General features: G+C 35.2%; 1 non-coding gene across 1 annotated transcript; it reads left to right on the top strand.

Moving 5' to 3' along the window:
- The first annotated feature begins 2,376 nt into the window (after positions 1–2,376).
- LOC131169910 (small nucleolar RNA R71) lies at positions 2,377–2,483 on the top strand. Its single transcript, XR_009140857.1, has one exon. It is a non-coding gene; the product is annotated as a small nucleolar RNA R71 (small nucleolar RNA).
- The last annotated feature ends 8,905 nt before the right edge of the window (positions 2,484–11,388 follow it).

Consider the following 11,388-nt stretch of genomic DNA (forward strand, 5'->3'; position numbering starts at 1 on the left):
TTGATCCTCTGGTTCAATCACAATTTGATTATATCTAGAAAAGCCATCGAGAAAACAGAAATAAGACTTACCTGCTAACCATTCAAGCATCTGATCAATGAATGGCAGTGGGAAGTGGTCCTTCCTTATTGTTGAATTCAGCTTGCGATAGTCTATGCACATTCGCCATCCACTCTGAATCCTTGTTGGAACAAGTTTATTATCTTGATTTGCTATCACAGTGACTCCTGATTTTTTTGGCATTACTTAGACTAGACTTACCCATTTACTGTCTGAAATTGGGTAAATAACTCCTGCATCCAGTAGCTTTAAAATCTCCTTCTTCACAACCTCCATCATCTGTGGGTTCAACCTCCTTTGAGCTACTCTACTTGGTTTAGCCTCATCCTCCAGTAAAATCCTGTGCATGCACACTGATGGGCTTATACCTTTGATGTCAGCTATTGTCCATCAAATTTCTTCCTTGTGTTCTCTTAGAACCCTAATCAATCTTTCTTCTTGAATGTTTGTTAAATTACTTGAGATGATAATTGGAAGTGTCTCATTGTCTCCCAAGTAAACATACTTCAAATGCTCAGGTAAAGGCTTGAGTTCAAGAACTGATGCCTGCACCACAAAAGGAAATAATTTTGTGTGAGATATAGGTAAGTCAATCTTTGATACTTCATACCTTTTAAAGTTGGAGGTAATGACTGCAATGCCATTACTGCCTCTTGAACCTCTATACTTAATGGTTGATTGGTACTGATTTCTTGAATTCCTTGACTAATCACCACTTCTAACTCATCCTCCATGCTTAACTCAAAAACATCCTGCACAATTGTATCAACAACATCAATAGAAAAAATAGAATGGTCATCAGCAGGGGCATCAAAGATATTAAATTTGACAGTCTCTCCATCAAATTCCATAGTTAAGGTACCATTATCCACATCAAATTTTGTCTTGGCAGTTTTTAGGAAAGGTCTTCAAAATAAAATCAAAGCTGACTTTGATGTGGGAACACTATCCTCCATATCCAAAATGTAAAAATCTGCAGGAAAAATCAATTATCCAACCTGCACCAAAACAACTTCAACTACTCCCAGTAGGTAAGCATTAGAACGATCAGCTAACTGAATAATGACATTGGTTTCTTTCAAAGGACCCAAATTTAAAGTTTGAAAAACTGAATTTGACATAACATTAATAGATGCTCCTAAATCTGCCATTGCACGTTCAAATGTAGAATCTCCTATTCTGCAGGGAATAGAAAATGAAATTGGATCCTTACACTTAGGGAGTAATTTTTGCTGAATTAATGCCGACACATTTTCCCCCACACTAATCTTCTCATTATTCCTCAACTTGCACTTTATAGTGCATAATTCCTTAAGGAGTTTAGTATCCTTGGGAACTTGTTTGATCTCATCAAGTAGAGGTATATTCACCTCTACCTTTTTGAAAGTCTCCAAAATTTCTTTCTCTTGTTCTTCTTTCTTCGTCTTGGCCAACCTGCAGGGGAATGGAGGAAGAATAGAATTATTAACCTTATTCAGTTTAGGTTCAGTATTTACCTCAACTTCAGGAACTTCAGACTCTTTTTCTCCTTACTTCTTCTTTTTCTCATGTGGAGTCTGGTTATCAACTTCTTTCCCACTTCGCAACAGTATAGCACTCGCATTTTCTCTGGGATTCATGACTGTTTGTGATGGGAGCTTTCCAGAACCTTGAGCTTCAAGCTTGCTCACAGATGAATCTAACTGACCAATCTGCCTCTCTATGTTTTGAATGCTATTTTTGGTCTCCTGTTGAAACTGTTGGGTATTGTTAGCCAAAGCCTTAACAATTTCTTCAAGTGACATACCTTGATTTGAAGGAGGCAGAGGTGGTTGTGGTTGATTCACTTGTGGTCTTTGCTACAGGTATCGGTTTTGCACCGGTTGATTCCCATAACTCAAATTGGGATGATCTTGCCATCCTGGATTATAAGTACTAGAATACGGATCATACCTGCGTTGTGGCTGTCCATAATGTCCTACTGCATTAGCATGTTGCATTGATTTATCCTCTTGTAATGTAGGACATATGTCAGTAGCATGACTCGAACCCGAACAAATTCCACATACCTTAACAGTCTACATGTTCCCTACAGCCAACTGTCTCACCAAAGAAGTTAAATAAAAAATTTGTTTCTCAAGGTTAGATGTACTTACCTCATTAACCTTAATGGGTGTGTGATCCATTCTCATTCCAAACTGCTGAGAATTTGCTGCCATGTTAGCAATCAGTCTCCTTGCCTCTTCTGGTGTCTTGTCAATCAAAGCTCCTCCACTAGCAGCATCTATCATACTGCAGTCCATTTCATAGAAATATTGAATCAAAAGCTGTTCACTTATTTGATGATGGGGACAGCTTGCACACAGCTTCTTAAATCGTTCCCAATATTCATACAAGCTCTCTCCATTGTATTGCCAGATGCCACAAATTTCTTTTCTTATATTGGCAGCACGGGAAGCAGGAAAATACTTCTCCAGAAATATCTGCTTCATCCCATTTCATGAGTTGATAGATCCAGAAGGAAGGTAATACAACCAATCCTTAGCTGTGCCCTCCAGTGAGAAGGGAAAAGCTCGAAGCTTGATTTGAACCTCTGAAACTCCTTGAGGTTTCATGCTGAAACACACAACATGAAATTCCTTTAGATGCTTATGTGGATCCTCACCTGCAAGACCATGAAACTTAGGCAATAAATAGATTAGTCTAGATTTTAACTCAAAAGCAACATTTAAAGCAGGGTATTGAATACACAAAGGCTGTTGGTTTATATTAGGAGCAGCCAACTCTTTCAAAGTTCTATCAGCCATGGTTTCATTTTCGGAACTTGACTCTGAATCTGAATCTGAATCCGAACTTAGCTCCTTTGGAGATTGGACTATTTCAGATGTACTCGGAATCAGCCTACCTTGCTTAGCTAATTTTCTCAATTGTTTAGCTATTTTTTCTACTTCTGGATCAAATATCAACTCACCAGATTGAGAAGTTCTTGTCATAAACAAAGACATATCAAAATAAAAACAGAAAAATGCCTCAAAACCCTAGAAAATGATAGAATTTGGCCTCAAGAGGGTGGGGCCAAGGACGGATTTATTGATCTTGATCAGAGCGTCATTTCCTTCAAAATAGGTATGGGCCACTCTCCAAATTCAACCAAAATTCTTAATAAATAGTAACACTATAAATTTTTTTTTTCTTCTTCTTCTTCGAAAACCTGAAAATAACAACACTTTACAAACAAAATTAATAACAAAATGCCCTAACACTAAAAATACGAAATCCAATGAATTTCAGTCCCCAGCAACGGCACCAAAATTCTTAATGGGTGTCGAATCCACCAGAAATTAAATTAACTAAAATCACCAATTATGAGATATTTTCTGCAGTAAGTGGTAAGTCCAGGTCAAACCCTAGAGACTGAATTATTAAATTTCATGCACTTATGTAATGGAAAATGGAAGAGATAAAGATTGGGGGGGGGGGGGGGTTTGTAATACAAAATCAGAAGAAATTAGAAATTCAATAACTAAATATGAAAATCTCAATTTAAACAAACTTCAGTCCAATGTAATTCTCATTCCAATGCATTGATTTGATCATAGACAAAAGAAATACAATTATCTCTTATTGAATACTTAACATAGATTTAACAAACAGTGAGGTAAACCCCTGACTTCCCTATACTCATCAATTCGAGCCCAATACTCTTATTGACTCCAATTATTAACTGAGTTGGTATTAAGCAATCCTCATCAAATTAATAACTGCTTTAAGAAAAGGAAGTAGTTAAGTTGAACAACAATTTATGAAGCATAAATCATTTAATCCACCCTATTGTTTCCTTAGGTTATTATCAAAAACTGGAATCATAATTAATAAAACCTAAATGCTACTCATGTTCAATCTTACACAACAATTACGGATTATGAAGATGAACTAGCAATTGATCAAATCAAATAATTAACTAATAGGCCTTTTTAGCAAATCATTTTACATATCAAAAATAATTAAATCAGAAAATAATAGATATTCAAAAAGACATAAATTAAATTAAAACCTGATCTCACAAATCAAGCAAAAGAACTTGAATCCCTTGAACTGAATTAAAAAAATTAGCCACTCATGTTCATGGCTTATAGAAAATTAAAGAAGAAAATGAATTCTAAAAGACGAATGGAGAGGCTGCTGAATTTTGGATCTTGAAGGTGTGGAGGCATCCCTTCTATTTATAATAAATGGTCTAGGGTTAGGTTTCTTTTAGAGTCTCTGTCAAAATCTGCAACTGGAGTAAAATCAGGAAACTGATTGTCGATGGATACACGGCCCGTGTATCACTACACGGCCTAGGGTCGTGTAACTTACTGGAGCTGAATGGGTATATTTCGCATTGGCACAGAAAGTTACATGGGTCTCCAAGATTTACACGGGTCAAGTTACACGGCCCGTGTACTTTGTTGCTTTCTCGGTTCTCTGGATTTCTTCTGGCAGAATGTTACACGGGTCCATGGTTGTGCTTACACGACCTGTGTACTTTGTATCAACAACGCTTCTCAATCCTTCGATCTTTCTAAGCTTTCTTCCACACTTCTATGTTTTGGGACTTCACCAAAACCCTAAAAAATACGGAAAGAGTCAGATTAATGCAAATGCTAATAATTTCTCCATTTAACATAATTATTCCAACAACTCTCTAAACATATGCCTAATAGATAATTATACTTTAATCAACTAAATTAGGCATAAATATACCCTAGAAACACTCAATGTGATGGAAGTAAAATTAATAAATTATGCACTTATCAATGCCTTAAGCTTAATCAGTTGCCAGCAGATAAAGGAGATACCAGAGACTGGTAGGAGGATTGATACATCGAGCACACTCAGGGCTGGACCTTGCATATGCTTTGAGTATTGTTAGCTAGTTTGTGCATAATCATAGAGAGCAACATATGATTGCAGTTACGCGCTTTTTTAGGTATCCGAAGTCTGCTTTAAGAAAGGAGATTTTATCCACTAAAAATGCATATTATCGAAGTATAGATGCATATACTAATGTTGATTGGCCTGGAGCAATAGATGACAGACAATCTATTTTAGGTTATTTCACCTTTGTAGGTGATAATCTCGTTACGTGGAGAAGCAAAAAATAGCATGTTGTTACACGTTTGAGTGCAAAAACTGAACTTAGGGGTATGTATCTAGGATTATATGAAACATTATGGCTAACACTTACCTTTTTAGATTTGAGTTATCCTCCTAAGCAACCATTCGATTATATTCATTGTAGGGTTGGGACTTCTTTGTACGATATTTGATTGGGAGCATTTTTTCCTGGGTAAGACCTAGTTTTACAGAACTCACGAGCCTTCAAGGCATTGAAATTATCACAATTTATTTCTCTTTTATTAAATAGGAGTTCAGAGTTGACGCAAAGCTCCTGTAAGCTTCTTTTATTAATCTGCTAATAATGTAGGCTTCATCACGCTGCTATTAGTAGCTTTTCAACATTTTTTTCCTTGTTATCAGGCCCAATTGCTAGACATGAAGTAGCTCATTTTTTGAGCACTAGCTCTTCATTTGTCACATTTACTATACAAGGAAATTCTTACCTAGACCTGGTATATTATGGATTCAAGATACAAAGTATACGGCGGGCCTCACCTATGTATTCCCACCATATGTCTTGAGTTCTTATAAATCCAGTTTAGACAAGAAAAATCCTACCATATAATTATTGGTAGATTCTTCATTCTGTCGTTAATTAATGCGATAAATCTCTTTGCGTTTCAGTTACCTATTTGCTTGGAATTCCAATACTGGATTACTCGTTAGATATTGGGAAAGAGCAAGCCAGTATCTCATTGATCAAAGGATGGAAAAGCTGCATTGAAGCCATTGAGAAATATGCATAATTCTACAATCAAAAGAGTTTGCCGATTTTCACTTTATGCTTGCCCTTGCCTATCATTCTTGTCTTAATTTATAAATATAGAAATGATTTCGTTGCAATCTAGTCTAGTCCGACTCGGCCACAAAGCTTTCCATTCTTTGAAGCACAAAAAAAAAAAAAAGGATATCTTGTGTTTGTATCTCATTCACTGCAGAAAAGATAGTGAAAAGGCAAGTCAGGTTGTCTAAAACTGAGAAAAATAACAGGAAAGAATGAAATGCTATTGAAAAAATGACATCCCGCGATTGAGGATGACTTCTTGTTCGACCATTTTCAGTACTGAGATGCAATTGTTAGTCACTCAACGGAAAATTGTTGCCTTGTAAGTTGTAACTACTTGCTGAAAAGAGACGATTTAAAACTCCTGAGTAGGCATTGCAAAAAATATATAGTGAGAATATGTGACCTCCAGGCTCTTGAAGCAGACCCAACATTTTACTTCCACTAAAGGTGAAAAAGCAAACAAAATGCCTGGAATAAAAATAGGAAAAATTTGAACACTTTAATTCATTTGAAATGAAACTTTGACATCTGAATTCAAGCTGGTTTTATTGATTCTGCAAGCAACATGCAAAGATTTATTCATGCACGAATAAAAAATATATTCTAAACTGATCTACAATTAAGTGTAGCAGCCTTTGAGGTGGTCTCATCTTAAAACTAAAAGGTTCAACTGAAGCTTGTGGAAGCAAAATCCAAGTGTGGTCTCTAAGAACGTATTAGCTATCTTAATCTACATACGTCCATGCATTGAAATCAAATCCCTTACTCTTGTTGGTTCTTTCTCCATTTCATAAAAACCTATGGAACTAGGTATCCTCCAACTCCAATTTCCGAACTGCATCCAAATAGTTAAGAGGCATGTCAAAGGGCCAAATGATGTGGAAATTGTTGCTTAATTTCATCTGACACTAGACCCTCACGCTGTGCACACTTAATACTTAGCTCAACCTCGTCCTTCTGTAAGCAAATTTATTATAATATATTATTATCTTCATGTAATTAATAGCAAGTGTAAATTAAAAAAATAATGTTATGAATATTACCATTGCACCATCACGACGCCCCTAAGCGACATCTACCTGCCCAAAATGTGCCGGTACTACTCCACATACTGGAAATGGTGATGGAGTGGCTGTGAGGTGAATCTACCTATAACAATCGTCTGAGCACGATGATCCCATAAATTAATCCAACGTGCGTTTATTGCAACCCAACTAGTATCAGAGTCTTGTAAAGACGTTGAATGAAATTCATCCTGTTGTAGGAGTCACGTGATATGGGTTGTTGTAGACCAAATTGCCGCATTACCCCTTTCCGGCGCTGTTGCCATGCAACAATGTGAAAACAAATTAGTAGCACCACATATCTCCATATGTCCCATCCCCTGGGAGTCCTTATATATCCTCATTTGAGTATGGTTGCCAGATTATTTGTAATCAGCATCGTGGAAAATATGTATGACGGTAGATTAGAGATATGAATGACAATTACATACAATAATTGATATTAAAGCTAATTTTTTTTACTTGATTAGGGCTCGTCCTATCGAATTTGTATCTTCTTCCTACAACTGCATGAGTGATTACCTCGGTTATTCCGTATGCACTACTCCACCGGTACCGTCACATAGTCAAATTTTAATTAATGTAACGAGTGAAAATCTAAAAAATATAATAAGTTAGACATAAATACCGACTAGCGCGTTAACTTTTGTAATGGATAGGATGAGCCCTAATCAGGGGAAAAAAAGAAGCTTTATAATTTTTGTGTGTAATTGTCATTTCATATCTCTAATATACAGTTATACATATTTTTCTATAATACCAATCAACGACAGAGTCAGAAATTCTATTTAGAGGCCCAATTAAAATGTATAATTCGTAAAAGTAATATGTCTATAGTGACGGAGCTAAAAATCTAATTCAGGGAACCCAATTAAAATATTTAATTTGTAAAAATTATATATATATATATATAAGAAATATTTTTTGAAAAATAAAATTGACTAAAATAAATAAAAGAAATTACTATTAATTAAAAAAATATAATGAATGCTTTAACGTTAGAAATTATTGAACTTACAATATATTAATGGTCTAAAATTAAAAAGCTTGTCCAATTTTTCTTGAATTTATTTATTTTTTTCAAAGTAATCATGAAAAATAAATTTCATTAAAATTATAGATTAATTTATGAATTTAAATAAAATAAATGACATGTTTTAATTTATGGACAAGTTTTTATATATATAATTTGAGTGTAATGCAATTATGGCAAGGGAGAGATTCCAATAATGACAATGAGATTATGAGAAGAAAGCCACTAAAATTTCAAATTGATGAAAAAATGATAAGAGAAATGTGCTACTAGACTTCCATTTGATAATCGTATTCATTAACTTAAATTTCAAAGAAAAAAAAATTAATGATTGTGGTAAAATAATATTAGAGATTTGGGGAGCTCAAAGCGTCTAGAGAAAATCCTTCTTGATGGGCCTTATGAAAGAACACACTCATGGATTTGACATCACATCCAACTTAAAACCTTAATGCAATGGGTCTATGGATTCTTCCCACTTATATGTCTCACTCATCCCATCTTTTTTCGATGTGAGAATTCTACACTTGCATATTTCTAATAATCTCCCTCTCAAGTGTGAATTTCTTCTATATTGGGCTTACTGGACCTGTTCCCTCTCAAACGGAAGCCTTTTCCATCCATGTGTCAGACCAGCACATGAATCACTGACCACCATTTTCATACTTGTTAATGCTGAACCATCGGCTCTGATATCACTTGTTAGAGATCTAGGGAGCCCAAAGTGCCAGGGGAGAATCCTTCTTGACGGGCCTTATAAAAGAATACACTAATGGGTTTGACACCAAATCCAACCCAAAATCTTAAGGCAATAGGTCTATGAGTTCTTCTCACTTATATGTCTCTCATTCATCCTATCTTTTACCAACGTAGAAATTTTACACTTGCATATTCCCAACAGACTTCAAGCATTCAACAAACACCAACTCAATCTAATCAAATTGAAGATTATCTCACCAAAAGGAACGACCCAAAAGCCAACAAAAACTATAAAGTGGTCAATCTTAAATTCATCATATAGATCTTGAGCTCCTCGTATGTGGTGTATCCACCATGAATATCCATCTTTCTCCATGCCTTTCCAATCATAGAGAGGGCTTCACATCAAATAAATTTTATTGGTTAGTTGGCAATTTTATTCAACTAATATATTAAATAGTTTATCTACCAGCAAAAGCATGATAACAAGAAGAACATAGAATAACTTAAATATCAAATACATATTTTCCTAACATTTCAAATAATAGGAAATTCCATCCTGGAGAATATAACCACCTATTAAAATCAATTTTAGACATAGTGATTGCTCTAGATGGATAACCATGTGTTATTCATAGGTCAGAAGACCTTTCAGGTCTACAACTATTTCTCTGAGCAGTTGGTGTAAATCTCATGACACTATAAATAACTACAAATGGAAAACTATTAATAACATTCCAAGAAATATCATAGAAGTTTGAATAATAAAAACAAATAAATAAAAAGATGAGAAGATATGGAATAGTGTACTAGACATTATGTACTATTTAAGCGTATAAACTATGAAAAGAAAAAAAACACACAAAACACTAATATTACGTAGTTCATCCTCTCCACGGGTATATCATCTTTCACTATCAATAAAATATAATAATCTAATTACAAGCTATAAACTATGCTACCCATTATCCCAATTACACCCAAGAGAATCAATACTATATCAAACTGCTTATAGTAAATAGATTAGTTAATCCTCTCAATATCCTCTAGATATAGCACAATATATTTACTGCTCTAACTACTAGACCACCACAAGGGATGTGTTCAACTACATGGGCAATAACTCTCTCACCAATTGACAAAAATTTCTTTCTCTTAAATTCTAAATCTTTTTTCCACCTTAGGTCAAAGCCTCTTTTCCATGGGATTGCAATAGGCAAGAGGCCCTCATCAATGAGCAAAACCAAATCTTCAGTAATTGGCAAAGTCACTCCCACTCAAATTAGGAAAAGGCTCTTTCAAATCAACTATGATTTTGCGTCATAAATCTAGCAACCTCTATCTTGACACAAATCCATCAACTATTGCATACCTCAAATTCTTGAGTGTCATTAAATTATCAAATCTCTATACTTGAGCTTGAACCCTTTAAATCTTTAATTCTTTAATCTTTATCGTAGGTGTAACTTGCTTTTTTCTTCAAAAAAATCTTGTGTCATCAACTTTATTAATTTTGCATCGAGTGCTTCACCTCAATTTTAACTTTTCACCACCTTGAGCTTGCATCACATGTGTGACTTCAACACGTCGCAATAGCTTCACCTTCAACTAAACTCACCAAGATCATACCAAAGCTCTGATATCAATTGTTGTGCACTACAGAAGTGTGTAAATGATACACTTGTATTATATAGATGTTTTTAAGCACATTTTGTATATTATTTCACAACATTTAGATAAGTAATCTCATGCATAATCATTAATTTCATTGACTTTTGCAAATTCCATTGCCAATATATGAATTTCATGTTTTCTGTATGTTTCCAGGTGTTTTGAAGAGGTTTTAAGGCATAGGAGTAAAGTAGAGAGCTTGGAAAGGCCAAAAGATTGAGAAGTGTTGCTGATACACCTTACACAGGTTGTGTAATCAAAGCCTCAGACCCATGTAGCTTTCTGCCAGGAGAAAGCCAAAGAGCCGAGGAAGAAACAAAGTACACAGGCCATGTACCATGCCCTGTGTAAAATATGAAGACCCGTATAAGTCTCTGCCGGACCAGGATTAATGATTTACCCGAAGTAGAAAAGTACACGAGCCGTGTAATTAGGCCCATGTAACTACCTGAGATTCGTGTAAAGTCCTGTCTCGATACAAGATGCAACAATTCAAGCTCCAGTAAGTTACACGGCCCTGGGTCATGCAGTTACACACGGGCTATGTATCACGCGACAGTCAGTTTCCTGATTTAGCTCGAGCTCTAGTTTTTGACAGAAAAAAGAGACTTCTAATGCTACTAGGACTCTAAAAACCTAACCCAAGACATTGTATATAAAGGGGAGCAGTAGAAAGCAGAAAAGGAGAGCTAGACAATATCATCTTCACTATTTTCATATAGCCGTCTAGAAGAATAGTGCATCGGCATCAAGGAAAAACCCTCAGCTGAAGTTCCACAAGATTAAAGCTACAGATTTTCTTCGGTTCTTTTGTTCTATTTCTTTAAGCGGATATTTCATGTTCTTTTATTTTATTTCTATTATGTTTGCTAAACTCACCATAAGTGAGTAATTTCTTTATTTTGGAATTGGGAGAGTAACACTTGTAATTA

Source organism: Hevea brasiliensis, chromosome 10, assembly GCF_030052815.1.
Source record: "Hevea brasiliensis isolate MT/VB/25A 57/8 chromosome 10, ASM3005281v1, whole genome shotgun sequence".
NCBI lineage: Eukaryota > Viridiplantae > Streptophyta > Magnoliopsida > Malpighiales > Euphorbiaceae > Hevea > Hevea brasiliensis.